Source organism: Salvelinus fontinalis, unplaced genomic scaffold (assembly GCF_029448725.1).
Source record: "Salvelinus fontinalis isolate EN_2023a unplaced genomic scaffold, ASM2944872v1 scaffold_2295, whole genome shotgun sequence".
NCBI lineage: Eukaryota > Metazoa > Chordata > Actinopteri > Salmoniformes > Salmonidae > Salvelinus > Salvelinus fontinalis.
In genome coordinates this window covers 1-16016 of record NW_026602504.1, presented here as the reverse complement: position 1 = coordinate 16016, position 16016 = coordinate 1, and the positions used below count along the sequence as shown (strand labels likewise).

Below are 16016 nucleotides of genomic sequence, written 5' to 3'. Positions count from 1 at the left end.
CGGGGACCTTTCGCGTGTGAGGCGAACGTGATAACCACTACACTACGGAAACCACATCAAAAGCAGTGGAAGTCATGGAAAATATTAGGAATGCCCACAAGTCTACTGACCGTAATATCCCAAATAGAGTACCACAGTAAGAGCCATAATAGCCATAAAAACTAGTGGTACGTTTAAAAAACACTTAAAATAAGGGCTGTGTTTCTTGTAGGCTTACCCTGGCATGGTAACCGTGTAAATCTCTCTAGGAGAAGGTGACTTTTGTAAAAATATTCGCCTGTTTTTACCCCCCCCCAGAAATTAAATGCCAATTAACTGCCAATGTGGCTATCATAAAGAACTACAAATGTATTATTTTAAGTGTTTCTAAAAACCCCCTATGGGAAAAATGAATGGCTGAAAATCGGTTGGAACCATTTCCCTGTTTGACCACTAGGTTTTATGGGTATTATGACACCTCCACTGTGGGGCTTTTCCCAGTTTTATTTTACAATTTGTATCATGATAAATATTAGCCACTATCGGGAGCCACCGTCAGTAACACCCGCATACATTTATTTTGGCATACTTTCATTCCGTTGACCTTTCTTTAATCTGTCACATCCTTGTGAATTGTTCCTGAGGGTTGCTAGCATTAGTGGATCATATTAAGCTAACGTTGTGCAATAGTTTGGGACATGTAGCCTATTTGAATCATTATGGAACTCAGACCACACGTAGCAGGAATTTATTCAGAGCGCCCAAGCTAGCCACACCTGCAGAGTGCGTTTACGCGACTTAAAAAGGTACGTCTGAGAACCAAATACTGAGAAGTGCGTAGGAAAAGCATGAATTCCTATATTGGGATCGAGCCCGAAGTGAAAAGGCTTACTGTCGAATTTGTTAAAATGTGTTTCCGCCCGGTCTCGAACCGGGGACCTTTCGCGTGTTAGGCGAACGTGATAACCACTACACTACGGAAACTGAATGAGTGCAATACTAAGGGCGTGACTCACCTTGGCTGGGTGGGGCATTTATCGCTCTCAGAACCTAATGAAATCAGAAATGACTTTGTCCATTAATTAAGCAACAAGGCTTGAGAACCTGGGAATTATCGTGTGAATAACTCCTAAATAAGGGCTGATTCACCGTAGGGATGGTTTGGCTGGGCAGCCGGCTCTTGGAAGAGTCTTGGTGGTTCCAAACTTCTTCCATTTAAGAATGATGGAAGCCACTGTGTTCTTGGGTACCTTCAATGCTGCAGAAATGTTTTGGTGCCTTTCCCCACATCTGTGCCTCGACACAATCCTGTCTCGGAGCTCTAGGGACAATTCCTTCGACCTCATGGCTTGGTTTATGCTCTGACGTGCACTGTCAACTGTGGAACCTTACGTAGACAGACAGCTGTGTGCCTTTCCAAATCATGACCAATCAATTGAATTTACCACAGGTGGACTCCAATCAAGTTGTAGAAACATCTCAAGGATGATCAATGGAAACAGGATGGACCTGAGCTCAACTTCCAGCCTCATAGCAAAGGGTCTGAAAACGTATGTAAATAAGGTATTTTTTAAATATTTTTTTATGAATAAAAACTATATGTTATCGCTTTGTCATTATGGGGTATTGTGTGTAGATAGATTTTATTTAATTTAATCCATTTTAGAATAAGGCTGTAACGTAACAAAATGTGGAAAAAAGTAAGGGGTCTGAATACTTTCCGAATGCACTGTAACTATGCGGGCCAGCTACTTTTCCTTTGCTAGCCAGCCAACTAAATCTATCACACAATCACATCAAGCAGCTGAAATGACAGAAAACTATCTGCACTTTTGTTTGTTTTAACATTGATCCACAGGTCGGAGAGGTAGACAGCAAGGTTTAGACAAACCTCAACTGTTTCAAACCATATGCTAGCCGAGGGGCATTGGGAAATAATTGAATATTAAAATATGTTTCCGCCCGGTTTCGAACCGGGGACCTTTCGCGTGTGAGGCGAACGTGATAACCACTACACTACGGAAACCACATCAAAAGCAGTGGAAGTCATGGAAAATATTAGGAATGCCCACAAGTCTACTGACCGTAATATCCCAAATAGAGTACCACAGTAAGAGCCATAATAGCCATAAAAACTAGTGGTCAAACAGGGAAATGGTTCCAATCGTTTTTCCACCTTCATGTTCCCCACAGGGGATTTAAAAAACACTTAAAATAAGGGCTGTGTTTCTTGTAGGCTTACCCTGGCATGGTAACCGTGTAAATCTCTCTAGGAGAAGGTGACTTTTATAAAAATATTCGCCTGTTTTTACCCCCCCCCAAAATTAAATGCCAATTAACTGCCAATGTGGCTATCATAAAGAAGTACAAATGTATTATTTTAAGTGTTTCTAAAAATCCCCTATGGGAAAAATGAATGGCTGAAAATCGGTTGGAACCATTTCCCTGTTTGACCACTAGGTTTTATGGGTATTATGACACCTCCACTGTGGGGCTTTTCCCAGTTTTATTTTACAATTTGTATCATGATAAATATTAGCCACTATCGGGAGCCACCGTCAGTAACACCCGCATACATTTATTTTGGCATACTTTCATTCCGTTGACCTTTCTTTAATCTGTCACATCCTTGTGAATTGTTCCTGAGGGTTGCTAGCATTAGTGGATCATATTAAGCTAACGTTGTGCAATAGTTTGGGACATGTAGCCTATTTGAATCATTATGGAACTCAGACCACACGTAGCAGGAATTTATTCAGAGCGCCCAAGCTAGCCACACCTGCAGAGTGCGTTTACGCGACTTAAAAAGGTACGTCTGAGAACCAAATACTGAGAAGTGCGTAGGAAAAGCATGAATTCCTATATTGGGGTCGAGCCCGAAGTGAAAAGGCTTACTGTCGAATTTGTTAAAATGTGTTCCCGCCCAGTCTCGAACCGGGGACTTTTCACGTGTTAGGCGAACGTGATAACCACTACACTACGGAAACTGAATGAGTGCAATACTAAGGGCGTGACTCACCTTGGCTGGGTGGGGCATTTATCGCTCTCAGAACCTAATGAAATCAGAAATGACTTTGTCCATTAATTAAGCAACAAGGCTTGAGAACCTGGGAATTATCGTGTGAATAACTCCTAAATAAGGGCTGATTCACCGTAGGGATGGTTTGGCTGGGCAGCCGGCTCTTGGAAGAGTCTTGGTGGTTCCAAACTTCTTCCATTTAAGAATGATGGAAGCCACTGTGTTCTTGGGTACCTTCAATGCTGCAGAAATGTTTTGGTGCCTTTCCCCACATCTGTGCCTCGACACAATCCTGTCTCGGAGCTCTAGGGACAATTCCTTCGACCTCATGGCTTGGTTTATGCTCTGACGTGCACTGTCAACTGTGGAACCTTACGTAGACAGACAGCTGTGTGCCTTTCCAAATCATGACCAATCAATTGAATTTACCACAGGTGGACTCCAATCAAGTTGTAGAAACATCTCAAGGATGATCAATGGAAACAGGATGGACCTGAGCTCAACTTCCAGCCTCATAGCAAAGGGTCTGAAAACGTATGTAAATAAGGTATTTTTTAAATATTTTTTTATGAATAAAAACTATATGTTATCGCTTTGTCATTATGGGGTATTGTGTGTAGATAGATTTTATTTAATTTAATCCATTTTAGAATAAGGCTGTAACGTAACAAAATGTGGAAAAAAGTAAGGGGTCTGAATACTTTCCGAATGCACTGTAACTATGCGGGCCAGCTACTTTTCCTTTGCTAGCCAGCCAACTAAATCTATCACACAATCACATCAAGCAGCTGAAATGACAGAAAACTATCTGCACTTTTGTTTGTTTTAACATTGATCCACAGGTCGGAGAGGTAGACAGCAAGGTTTAGACAAACCTCAACTGTTTCAAACCATATGCTAGCCGAGGGGCATTGGGAAATAATTGAATATTAAAATATGTTTCCGCCCGGTTTCGAACCGGGGACCTTTCGCGTGTGAGGCGAACGTGATAACCACTACACTACGGAAACCACATCAAAAGCAGTGGAAGTCATGGAAAATATTAGGAATGCCCACAAGTCTACTGACCGTAATATCCCAAATAGAGTACCACAGTAAGAGCCATAATAGCCATAAAAACTAGTGGTCAAACAGGGAAATGGTTCCAATCGTTTTTCCACCTTCATGTTCCCCACAGGGGATTTAAAAAAAACACTTAAAATAAGGGCTGTGTTTCTTGTAGGCTTACCCTGGCATGGTAACCGTGTAAATCTCTCTAGGAGAAGGTGACTTTTATAAAAATATTCGCCTGTTTTTACCTCCCCCCCAAAAATTAAATGCCAATTAACTGCCAATGTGGCTATCATAAAGAAGTACAAATGTATTATTTTAAGTGTTTCTAAAAATCCCCTATGGGAAAAATGAATGGCTGAAAATCGGTTGGAACCATTTCCCTGTTTGACCACTAGGTTTTATGGGTATTATGACACCTCCACTGTGGGGCTTTTCCCAGTTTTATTTTACAATTTGTATCATGATAAATATTAGCCACTATCGGGAGCCACCGTCAGTAACACCCGCATACATTTATTTTGGCATACTTTCATTCCGTTGACCTTTCTTTAATCTGTCACATCCTTGTGAATTGTTCCTGAGGGTTGCTAGCATTAGTGGATCATATTAAGCTAACGTTGTGCAATAGTTTGGGACATGTAGCCTATTTGAATCATTATGGAACTCAGACCACACGTAGCAGGAATTTATTCAGAGCGCCCAAGCTAGCCACACCTGCAGAGTGCGTTTACGCGACTTAAAAAGGTACGTCTGAGAACCAAATACTGAGAAGTGCGTAGGAAAAGCATGAATTCCTATATTGGGGTCGAGCCCGAAGTGAAAAGGCTTACTGTCGAATTTGTTAAAATGTGTTCCCGCCCAGTCTCGAACCGGGGACTTTTCACGTGTTAGGCGAACGTGATAACCACTACACTACGGAAACTGAATGAGTGCAATACTAAGGGCGTGACTCACCTTGGCTGGGTGGGGCATTTATCGCTCTCAGAACCTAATGAAATCAGAAATGACTTTGTCCATTAATTAAGCAACAAGGCTTGAGAACCTGGGAATTATCGTGTGAATAACTCCTAAATAAGGGCTGATTCACCGTAGGGATGGTTTGGCTGGGCAGCCGGCTCTTGGAAGAGTCTTGGTGGTTCCAAACTTCTTCCATTTAAGAATGATGGAAGCCACTGTGTTCTTGGGTACCTTCAATGCTGCAGAAATGTTTTGGTGCCTTTCCCCACATCTGTGCCTCGACACAATCCTGTCTCGGAGCTCTAGGGACAATTCCTTCGACCTCATGGCTTGGTTTATGCTCTGACGTGCACTGTCAACTGTGGAACCTTACGTAGACAGACAGCTGTGTGCCTTTCCAAATCATGACCAATCAATTGAATTTACCACAGGTGGACTCCAATCAAGTTGTAGAAACATCTCAAGGATGATCAATGGAAACAGGATGGACCTGAGCTCAACTTCCAGCCTCATAGCAAAGGGTCTGAAAACGTATGTAAATAAGGTATTTTTAAAATATTTATGAATAAAAACTATATGTTATCGCTTTGTCATTATGGGGTATTGTGTGTAGATAGATTTTATTTAATTTAATCCATTTTAGAATAAGGCTGTAACGTAACAAAATGTGGAAAAAAGTAAGGGGTCTGAATACTTTCCGAATGCACTGTAACTATGCGGGCCAGCTACTTTTCCTTTGCTAGCCAGCCAACTAAATCTATCACACAATCACATCAAGCAGCTGAAATGACAGAAAACTATCTGCACTTTTGTTTGTTTTAACATTGATCCACAGGTCGGAGAGGTAGACAGCAAGGTTTAGACAAACCTCAACTGTTTCAAACCATATGCTAGCCGAGGGGCATTGGGAAATAATTGAATATTAAAATTTGTTTCCGCCCGGTTTCGAACCGGGGACCTTTCGCGTGTAAGGCGAACGTGATAACCACTACACTACGGAAACCACATCAAAAGCAGTGGAAGTCATGGAAAATATTAGGAATGCCCACAAGTCTACTGCCCGTTATATCCCAAATAGAGTACCACAGTAAGAGCCATAATAGCCATAAAAACTAGTGGTACGTTTAAAAAACACTTAAAATAAGGGCTGTGTTTCTTGTAGGCTTACCCTGGCATGGTAACCGTGTAAATCTCTCTAGGAGAAGGTGACTTTTGTAAAAATATTCGCCTGTTTTTACCCCCCCCCAGAAATTAAATGCCAATTAACTGCCAATGTGGCTATCATAAAGAACTACAAATGTATTATTTTAAGTGTTTCTAAAAACCCCCTATGGGAAAAATGAATGGCTGAAAATCGGTTGGAACCATTTCCCTGTTTGACCACTAGGTTTTATGGGTATTATGACACCTCCACTGTGGGGCTTTTCCCAGTTTCATTTTACAATTTGTATCATGATAAATATTAGCCACTATCGGGAGCCACCGTCAGTAACACCCGCATACATTTATTTTGGCATACTTTCATTCCGTTGACCTTTCTTTAATCTGTCACATCCTTGTGAATTGTTCCTGAGGGTTGCTAGCATTAGTGGATCATATTAAGCTAACGTTGTGCAATAGTTTGGGACATGTAGCCTATTTGAATCATTATGGAACTCAGACCACACGTAGCAGGAATTTATTCAGAGCGCCCAAGCTAGCCACACCTGCAGAGTGCGTTTACGCGACTTAAAAAGGTACGTCTGAGAACCAAATACTGAGAAGTGCGTAGGAAAAGCATGAATTCCTATATTGGGGTCGAGCCCGAAGTGAAAAGGCTTACTGTCGAATTTGTTAAAATGTGTTCCCGCCCAGTCTCGAACCGGGGACTTTTCACGTGTTAGGCGAACGTGATAACCACTACACTACGGAAACTGAATGAGTGCAATACTAAGGGCGTGACTCACCTTGGCTGGGTGGGGCATTTATCGCTCTCAGAACCTAATGAAATCAGAAATGACTTTGTCCATTAATTAAGCAACAAGGCTTGAGAACCTGGGAATTATCGTGTCAATAACTCCTAAATAAGGGCTGATTCACCGTAGGGATGGTTTGGCTGGGCAGCCGGCTCTTGGAAGAGTCTTGGTGGTTCCAAACTTCTTCCATTTAAGAATGATGGAAGCCACTGTGTTCTTGGGTACCTTCAATGCTGCAGAAATGTTTTGGTGCCTTTCCCCACATCTGTGCCTCGACACAATCCTGTCTCGGAGCTCTAGGGACAATTCCTTCGACCTCATGGCTTGGTTTATGCTCTGACGTGCACTGTCAACTGTGGAACCTTACGTAGACAGACAGCTGTGTGCCTTTCCAAATCATGACCAATCAATTGAATTTACCACAGGTGGACTCCAATCAAGTTGTAGAAACATCTCAAGGATGATCAATGGAAACAGGATGGACCTGAGCTCAATTTCCAGCCTCATAGCAAAGGGTCTGAAAACGTATGTGAATAAGGTATTTTTAAAATATTTTTTTATGAATAAAAACTATATGTTATCGCTTTGTCAGTATGGGGTATTGTGTGTAGATAGATTTTATTTTATTTAATCCATTTTAGAATAAGGCTGTAACGTAACAAAATGTGGAAAAAAGTAAGGGGACTGAATACTTTCCGAATGCACTGTAACTATGCGGGCTAGCTACTTTTCCTTTGCTAGCCAGCCAACTAAATCTATCACACAATCACATCAAGCAGCTGAAATGACAGAAAACTATCTGCACTTTTGTTTGTTTTAACATTGATCCACAGGTCGGAGAGGTAGACAGCAAGGTTTAGACAAACCTCAACTGTTTCAAACCATATGCTAGCCGAGGGGCATTGGGAAATAATTGAATATTAAAATTTGTTTCCGCCCGGTTTCGAACCGGGGACCTTTCGCGTGTGAGGCGAACGTGATAACCACTACACTACGGAAACCACATCAAAAGCAGTGGAAGTCATGGAAAATATTAGGAATGCCCACAAGTCTACTGACCGTAATATCCCAAATAGAGTACCACAGTAAGAGCCATAATAGCCATAAAAACTAGTGGTACGTTTAAAAAACACTTAAAATAAGGGCTGTGTTTCTTGTAGGCTTACCCTGGCATGGTAACCGTGTAAATCTCTCTAGGAGAAGGTGACTTTTGTAAAAATATTCGCCTGTTTTTACCCCCCCCAAAAATTAAATGCCAATTAACTGCCAATGTGGCTATCATAAAGAACTACAAATGTATTATTTTAAGTGTTTCTAAAAACCCCCTATGGGAAAAATGAATGGCTGAAAATCGGTTGGAACCATTTCCCTGTTTGACCACTAGGTTTTATGGGTATTATGACACCTCCACTGTGGGGCTTTTCCCAGTTTCATTTTACAATTTGTATCATGATAAATATTAGCCACTATCGGGAGCCACCGTCAGTAACACCCGCATACATTTATTTTGGCATACTTTCATTCCGTTGACCTTTCTTTAATCTGTCACATCCTTGTGAATTGTTCCTGAGGGTTGCTAGCATTAGTGGATCATATTAAGCTAACGTTGTGCAATAGTTTGGGACATGTAGCCTATTTGAATCATTATGGAACTCAGACCACACGTAGCAGGAATTTATTCAGAGCGCCCAAGCTAGCCACACCTGCAGAGTGCGTTTACGCGACTTAAAAAGGTACGTCTGAGAACCAAATACTGAGAAGTGCGTAGGAAAAGCATGAATTCCTATATTGGGGTCGAGCCCGAAGTGAAAAGGCTTACTGTCGAATTTGTTAAAACGTGTTCCCGCCCGGTCTCGAACCGGGGACCTTTCGCGTGTTAGGCGAACGTGATAACCACTACACTACGGAAACTGAATGAGTGCAATACTAAGGGCGTGTCTCACTTTGGCTGGGTGGGGCATTTATCGCTCTCAGAACCTAATGAAATCAGAAATGACTTTGTCCATTAATTAGGCAATAAGGCTTGAGAACCCGGGAATTATCGTGTCAATAACTCCTAAATAAGGGCTGATTCACCGTAGGGATGGTTTGGCTGGGCAGCCGGCTCTTGGAAGAGTCTTGGTGGTTCCAAACTTCTTCCATTTAAGAATGATGGAAGCCACTGTGTTCTTGGGTACCTTCAATGTAGGCAGAAATGTTTTGGTGCCTTTCCCCACATCTGTGCCTCGACACAATCCTGTCTCGGAGCTCTAGGGACAATTCCTTCGACCTCATGGCGTGGTTTATGCTCTGACGTGCACTGTCAACTGTGGAACCTTACGTAGACAGACAGCTGTGTGCCTTTCCAAATCATGACCAATCAATTGAATTTACCACAGGTGGACTCCAATCAAGTTGTAGAAACATCTCAAGGATGATCACTGGAAACAGGATGGACCTGAGCTCAACTTCCAGCCTCATAGCAAAGGGTCTGAAAACGTATGTAAATAAGGTATTTTTAAAATATTTTTTCATGAATAAAAACTATATGTTATCGCTTTGTCATTATGGGGTATTGTGTGTAGATAGATTTTATTTAATTTAATCCATTTTAGAATAAGGCTGTAACGTAACAAAATGTGGAAAAAAGTAAGGGGACTGAATACTTTCCGAATGCACTGTAACTATGCGGGCTAGCTACTTTTCCTTTGCTAGCCAGCCAACTAAATCTATCACACAATCACATCAAGCAGCTGAAATGACAGAAAATTATCTGCACTTTTGTTTGTTTTAACATTGATCCACAGGTCGGAGAGGTAGACAGCAAGGTTTAGACAAACCTCAACTGTTTCAAACCATATGCTAGCCGAGGGGCATTGGGAAATAATTGAATATTAAAATTTGTTTCCGCCCGGTTTCGAACCGGGGACCTTTCGCGTGTGAGGCGAACGTGATAACCACTACACTACGGAAACCACATCAAAAGCAGTGGAAGTCATGGAAAATATTAGGAATGCCCACAAGTCTACTGCCCGTTATATCCCAAATAGAGTACCACAGTAAGAGCCATAATAGCCATAAAAACTAGTGGTCAAACAGGGAAATGGTTCCAATCGTTTTTCCACCTTCATGTTCCCCACAGGGGATTTAAAAAAAACACTTAAAATAAGGGCTGTGTTTCTTGTAGGCTTACCCTGGCATGGTAACCGTGTAAATCTCTCTAGGAGAAGGTGACTTTTGTAAAAATATTCGCCTGTTCTTACCCCCCCCAAAAATTAAATGCCAATTAACTGCCAATGTGGCTATCATAAAGAACTACAAATGTATTATTTTAAGTGTTTCTAAAAACCCCCTATGGGAAAAATGAATGGCTGAAAATCGGTTGGAACCATTTCCCTGTTTGACCACTAGGTTTTATGGGTATTATGACACCTCCACTGTGGGGCTTTTCCCAGTTTTATTTTACAATTTGTATCATGATAAATATTAGCCACTATCGGGAGCCACCGTCAGTAACACCCGCATACATTTATTTTGGCATACTTTCATTCCGTTGACCTTTCTTTAATCTGTCACATCCTTGTGAATTGTTCCTGAGGGTTGCTAGCATTAGTGGATCATATTAAGCTAACGTTGTGCAATAGTTTGGGACATGTAGCCTATTTGAATCATTATGGAACTCAGACCACACGTAGCAGGAATTTATTCAGAGCGCCCAAGCTAGCCACACCTGCAGAGTGCGTTTACGCGACTTAAAAAGGTACGTCTGAGAACCAAATACTGAGAAGTGCGTAGGAAAAGCATGAATTCCTATATTGGGATAGAGCCCGAAGTGAAAAGGCTTACTGTCGAATTTGTTAAAATGTGTTTCCGCCCGGTCTCGAACCGGGGACCTTTCGCGTGTTAGGCGAACGTGATAACCACTACACTACGGAAACCACATCAAAAGCAGTGGAAGTCATGGAAAATATTAGGAATGCCCACAAGTCTACTGACCGTAATATCCCAAATAGAGTACCACAGTAAGAGCCATAATAGCCATAAAAACTAGTGGTACGTTTAAAAAACACTTAAAATAAGGGCTGTGTTTCTTGTAGGCTTACCCTGGCATGGTAACCGTGTAAATCTCTCTAGGAGAAGGTGACTTTTGTAAAAATATTCGCCTGTTTTTACCCCCCCCCCAGAAATTAAATGCCAATTAACTGCCAATGTGGCTATCATAAAGAACTACAAATGTATTATTTTAAGTGTTTCTAAAAACCCCCTATGGGAAAAATGAATGGCTGAAAATCGGTTGGAACCATTTCCCTGTTTGACCACTAGGTTTTATGGGTATTATGACACCTCCACTGTGGGGCTTTTCCCAGTTTCATTTTACAATTTGTATCATGATAAATATTAGCCACTATCGGGAGCCACCGTCAGTAACACCCGCATACATTTATTTTGGCATACTTTCATTCCGTTGACCTTTCTTTAATCTGTCACATCCTTGTGAATTGTTCCTGAGGGTTGCTAGCATTAGTGGATCATATTAAGCTAACGTTGTGCAATAGTTTGGGACATGTAGCCTATTTGAATCATTATGGAACTCAGACCACACGTAGCAGGAATTTATTCAGAGCGCCCAAGCTAGCCACACCTGCAGAGTGCGGCGTTTACGCGACTTAAAAAGGTACGTCTGAGAACCAAATACTGAGAAGTGCGTAGGAAAAGCATGAATTCCTATATTGGGATCGAGCCCGAAGTGAAAAGGCTTACTGTCGAATTTGTTAAAATGTGTTTCCGCCCGGTCTCGAACCGGGCACCTTTCGCGTGTTAGGCGAACGCGATAACCACTACACTACGAAAACTGAATGAGTGCAATACTAAGGGCGTGACTCACCTTGGCTGGGTGGGGCATTTATCGCTCTCAGAACCTAATGAAATCAGAAATGACTTTGTCCATTAATTAAGCAACAAGGCTTGAGAACCTGGGAATTATCGTGTGAATAACACCTAAATAAGGGCTGATTCACCGTAGGGATGGTTTGGCTGGGCAGCCGGCTCTTGGAAGAGTCTTGGTGGTTCCAAACTTCTTCCATTTAAGAATGATGGAAGCCACTGTGTTCTTGGGTACCTTCAATGCTGCAGAAATGTTTTGGTGCCTTTCCCCACATCTGTGCCTCGACACAATCCTGTCTCGGAGCTCTAGGGACAATTCCTTCGACCTCATGGCTTGGTTTATGCTCTGACGTGCACTGTCAACTGTGGAACCTTACGTAGACAGACAGCTGTGTGCCTTTCCAAATCATGACCAATCAATTGAATTTACCACAGGTGGACTCCAATCAAGTTGTAGAAACATCTCAAGGATGATCAATGGAAACAGGATGGACCTGAGCTCAATTTCCAGCCTCATAGCAAAGGGTCTGAAAACGTATGTAAATAAGGTATTTTTTAAATATTTTTTTATGAATAAAAACTATATGTTATCGCTTTGTCAGTATGGGGTATTGTGTGTAGATAGATTTTATTTAATTTAATCCATTTTAGAATAAGGCTGTAACGTAACAAAATGTGGAAAAAAGTAAGGGGTCTGAATACTTTCCGAATGCACTGTAACTATGAGGGCCAGCTACTTTTCCTTTGCTAGCCAGCCAACTAAATCTATCACACAATCACATCAAGCAGCTGAAATGACAGAAAACTATCTGCACTTTTGTTTGTTTTAACATTGATCCACAGGTCGGAGAGGTAGACAGCAACTGTTTCAAACCATATGCTAGCCGAGGGGCATTGGGAAATAATTGAATATTAAAATATGTTTCCGCCCGGTTTCGAACCGGGGACCTTTCGCGTGTGAGGCGAACGTGATAACCACTACACTACGGAAACCACATCAAAAGCAGTGGAAGTCATGGAAAATATTAGGAATGCCCACAAGTCTACTGCCCGTTATATCCCAAATAGAGTACCACAGTAAGAGCCATAATAGCCATAAAAACTAGTGGTCAAACAGGGAAATGGTTCCAATCGTTTTTCCACCTTCATGTTCCCCACAGGGGATTTAAAAAAAACACTTAAAATAAGGGCTGTGTTTCTTGTAGGCTTACCCTGGCATGGTAACCGTGTAAATCTCTCTAGGAGAAGGTGACTTTTGTAAAAATATTCGCCTGTTCTTACCCCCCCCAAAAATTAAATGCCAATTAACTGCCAATGTGGCTATCATAAAGAACTACAAATGTATTATTTTAAGTGTTTCTAAAAACCCCCTATGGGAAAAATGAATGGCTGAAAATCGGTTGGAACCATTTCCCTGTTTGACCACTAGGTTTTATGGGTATTATGACACCTCCACTGTGGGGCTTTTCCCAGTTTTATTTTACAATTTGTATCATGATAAATATTAGCCACTATCGGGAGCCACCGTCAGTAACACCCGCATACATTTATTTTGGCATACTTTCATTCCGTTGACCTTTCTTTAATCTGTCACATCCTTGTGAATTGTTCCTGAGGGTTGCTAGCATTAGTGGATCATATTAAGCTAACGTTGTGCAATAGTTTGGGACATGTAGCCTATTTGAATCATTATGGAACTCAGACCACACGTAGCAGGAATTTATTCAGAGCGCCCAAGCTAGCCACACCTGCAGAGTGCGTTTACGCGACTTAAAAAGGTACGTCTGAGAACCAAATACTGAGAAGTGCGTAGGAAAAGCATGAATTCCTATATTGGGATAGAGCCCGAAGTGAAAAGGCTTACTGTCGAATTTGTTAAAATGTGTTTCCGCCCGGTCTCGAACCGGGGACCTTTCGCGTGTTAGGCGAACGTGATAACCACTACACTACGGAAAACACATCAAAAGCAGTGGAAGTCATGGAAAATATTAGGAATGCCCACAAGTCTACTGACCGTAATATCCCAAATAGAGTACCACAGTAAGAGCCATAATAGCCATAAAAACTAGTGGTACGTTTAAAAAACACTTAAAATAAGGGCTGTGTTTCTTGTAGGCTTACCCTGGCATGGTAACCGTGTAAATCTCTCTAGGAGAAGGTGACTTTTGTAAAAATATTCGCCTGTTTTTACCCCCCCCCCAGAAATTAAATGCCAATTAACTGCCAATGTGGCTATCATAAAGAACTACAAATGTATTATTTTAAGTGTTTCTAAAAACCCCCTATGGGAAAAATGAATGGCTGAAAATCGGTTGGAACTATTTCCCTGTTTGACCACTAGGTTTTATGGGTATTATGACACCTCCACTGTGGGGCTTTTCCCAGTTTCATTTTACAATTTGTATCATGATAAATATTAGCCACTATCGGGAGCCACCGTCAGTAACACCCGCATACATTTATTTTGGCATACTTTCATTCCGTTGACCTTTCTTTAATCTGTCACATCCTTGTGAATTGTTCCTGAGGGTTGCTAGCATTAGTGGATCATATTAAGCTAACGTTGTGCAATAGTTTGGGACATGTAGCCTATTTGAATCATTATGGAACTCAGACCACACGTAGCAGGAATTTATTCAGAGCGCCCAAGCTAGCCACACCTGCAGAGTGCGGCGTTTACGCGACTTAAAAAGGTACGTCTGAGAACCAAATACTGAGAAGTGCGTAGGAAAAGCATGAATTCCTATATTGGGATCGAGCCCGAAGTGAAAAGGCTTACTGTCGAATTTGTTAAAATGTGTTTCCGCCCGGTCTCGAACCGGGCACCTTTCGCGTGTTAGGCGAACGCGATAACCACTACACTACGAAAACTGAATGAGTGCAATACTAAGGGCGTGACTCACCTTGGCTGGGTGGGGCATTTATCGCTCTCAGAACCTAATGAAATCAGAAATGACTTTGTCCATTAATTAAGCAACAAGGCTTGAGAACCTGGGAATTATCGTGTGAATAACACCTAAATAAGGGCTGATTCACCGTAGGGATGGTTTGGCTGGGCAGCCGGCTCTTGGAAGAGTCTTGGTGGTTCCAAACTTCTTCCATTTAAGAATGATGGAAGCCACTGTGTTCTTGGGTACCTTCAATGCTGCAGAAATGTTTTGGTGCCTTTCCCCACATCTGTGCCTCGACACAATCCTGTCTCGGAGCTCTAGGGACAATTCCTTCGACCTCATGGCTTGGTTTATGCTCTGACGTGCACTGTCAACTGTGGAACCTTACGTAGACAGACAGCTGTGTGCCTTTCCAAATCATGACCAATCAATTGAATTTACCACAGGTGGACTCCAATCAAGTTGTAGAAACATCTCAAGGATGATCAATGGAAACAGGATGGACCTGAGCTCAATTTCCAGCCTCATAGCAAAGGGTCTGAAAACGTATGTAAATAAGGTATTTTTTAAATATTTTTTTATGAATAAAAACTATATGTTATCGCTTTGTCAGTATGGGGTATTGTGTGTAGATAGATTTTATTTAATTTAATCCATTTTAGAATAAGGCTGTAACGTAACAAAATGTGGAAAAAAGTAAGGGGTCTGAATACTTTCCGAATGCACTGTAACTATGAGGGCCAGCTACTTTTCCTTTGCTAGCCAGCCAACTAAATCTATCACACAATCACATCAAGCAGCTGAAATGACAGAAAACTATCTGCACTTTTGTTTGTTTTAACATTGATCCACAGGTCGGAGAGGTAGACAGCAACTGTTTCAAACCATATGCTAGCCGAGGGGCATTGGGAAATAATTGAATATTAAAATATGTTTCCGCCCGGTTTCGAACCGGGGACCTTTCGCGTGTGAGGCGAACGTGATAACCACTACACTACGGAAACCACATCAAAAGCAGTGGAAGTCATGGAAAATATTAGGAATGCCCACAAGTCTACTGCCCGTTATATCCCAATTAGAGTACCACAGTAAGAGCCATAATAGCCATAAAAACTAGTGGTCAAACAGGGAAATGGTTCCAATCGTTTTTCCACCTTCATGTTCCCCACAGGGGATTTAAAAAAAACACTTAAAATAAGGGCTGTGTTTCTTGTAGGCTTACCCTGGCATGGTAACCGTGTAAATCTCTCTAGGAGAAGGTGACTTTTGTAAAAATATTCGCCTGTTCTTACCCCCCCC

The 16016-nt window shown here is 41.7% G+C and overlaps 2 long non-coding RNA genes and 16 other non-coding genes across 18 annotated transcripts; 2 read left to right on the top strand and 16 right to left on the bottom strand.

Annotated features, from left to right (window-relative positions):
- Nucleotides 1-890: 890 nt before the first annotated feature.
- Nucleotides 891-963, bottom strand: trnav-aac (transfer RNA valine (anticodon AAC)). Its single transcript has one exon. It is a non-coding gene; the product is annotated as a tRNA-Val (tRNA).
- Nucleotides 941-7482, top strand: LOC129850749 (uncharacterized). Its single transcript, XR_008758856.1, has 4 exons — nt 941-1529; nt 3433-3532; nt 5440-5539; nt 7389-7482. It is a non-coding gene; the product is annotated as an uncharacterized LOC129850749 (long non-coding RNA).
- On the bottom strand, nt 1933-2005 carry trnav-cac (transfer RNA valine (anticodon CAC)). The gene has a single exon. It is a non-coding gene; the product is annotated as a tRNA-Val (tRNA).
- On the bottom strand, nt 2894-2966 carry trnav-aac (transfer RNA valine (anticodon AAC)). The gene has a single exon. It is a non-coding gene; the product is annotated as a tRNA-Val (tRNA).
- Nucleotides 3936-4008, bottom strand: trnav-cac (transfer RNA valine (anticodon CAC)). The gene has a single exon. It is a non-coding gene; the product is annotated as a tRNA-Val (tRNA).
- On the bottom strand, nt 4901-4973 carry trnav-aac (transfer RNA valine (anticodon AAC)). Its single transcript has one exon. It is a non-coding gene; the product is annotated as a tRNA-Val (tRNA).
- On the bottom strand, nt 5939-6011 carry trnav-uac (transfer RNA valine (anticodon UAC)). The gene has a single exon. It is a non-coding gene; the product is annotated as a tRNA-Val (tRNA).
- Nucleotides 6850-6922, bottom strand: trnav-aac (transfer RNA valine (anticodon AAC)). The gene has a single exon. It is a non-coding gene; the product is annotated as a tRNA-Val (tRNA).
- Nucleotides 7483-7891: 409 nt separating the features above from the next.
- trnav-cac (transfer RNA valine (anticodon CAC)) lies at nt 7892-7964 on the bottom strand. The gene has a single exon. It is a non-coding gene; the product is annotated as a tRNA-Val (tRNA).
- An 837-nt stretch (nt 7965-8801) lies between these two features.
- trnav-aac (transfer RNA valine (anticodon AAC)) lies at nt 8802-8874 on the bottom strand. The gene has a single exon. It is a non-coding gene; the product is annotated as a tRNA-Val (tRNA).
- A 384-nt stretch (nt 8875-9258) lies between these two features.
- LOC129850750 (uncharacterized) lies at nt 9259-12416 on the top strand. The gene is made up of 2 exons (XR_008758857.1): nt 9259-9441; nt 12262-12416. It is a non-coding gene; the product is annotated as an uncharacterized LOC129850750 (long non-coding RNA).
- On the bottom strand, nt 9845-9917 carry trnav-cac (transfer RNA valine (anticodon CAC)). Its single transcript has one exon. It is a non-coding gene; the product is annotated as a tRNA-Val (tRNA).
- Nucleotides 10808-10880, bottom strand: trnav-aac (transfer RNA valine (anticodon AAC)). Its single transcript has one exon. It is a non-coding gene; the product is annotated as a tRNA-Val (tRNA).
- trnav-aac (transfer RNA valine (anticodon AAC)) lies at nt 11723-11795 on the bottom strand. Its single transcript has one exon. It is a non-coding gene; the product is annotated as a tRNA-Val (tRNA).
- A 330-nt stretch (nt 12417-12746) lies between the features above and the next one.
- On the bottom strand, nt 12747-12819 carry trnav-cac (transfer RNA valine (anticodon CAC)). The gene has a single exon. It is a non-coding gene; the product is annotated as a tRNA-Val (tRNA).
- Nucleotides 12820-13709: 890 nt separating this feature from the next.
- Nucleotides 13710-13783, bottom strand: trnav-aac (transfer RNA valine (anticodon AAC)). Its single transcript has one exon. It is a non-coding gene; the product is annotated as a tRNA-Val (tRNA).
- Nucleotides 13784-14624: 841 nt separating this feature from the next.
- Nucleotides 14625-14697, bottom strand: trnav-aac (transfer RNA valine (anticodon AAC)). Its single transcript has one exon. It is a non-coding gene; the product is annotated as a tRNA-Val (tRNA).
- A 951-nt stretch (nt 14698-15648) lies between these two features.
- On the bottom strand, nt 15649-15721 carry trnav-cac (transfer RNA valine (anticodon CAC)). Its single transcript has one exon. It is a non-coding gene; the product is annotated as a tRNA-Val (tRNA).
- Nucleotides 15722-16016: the final 295 nt, after the last annotated feature.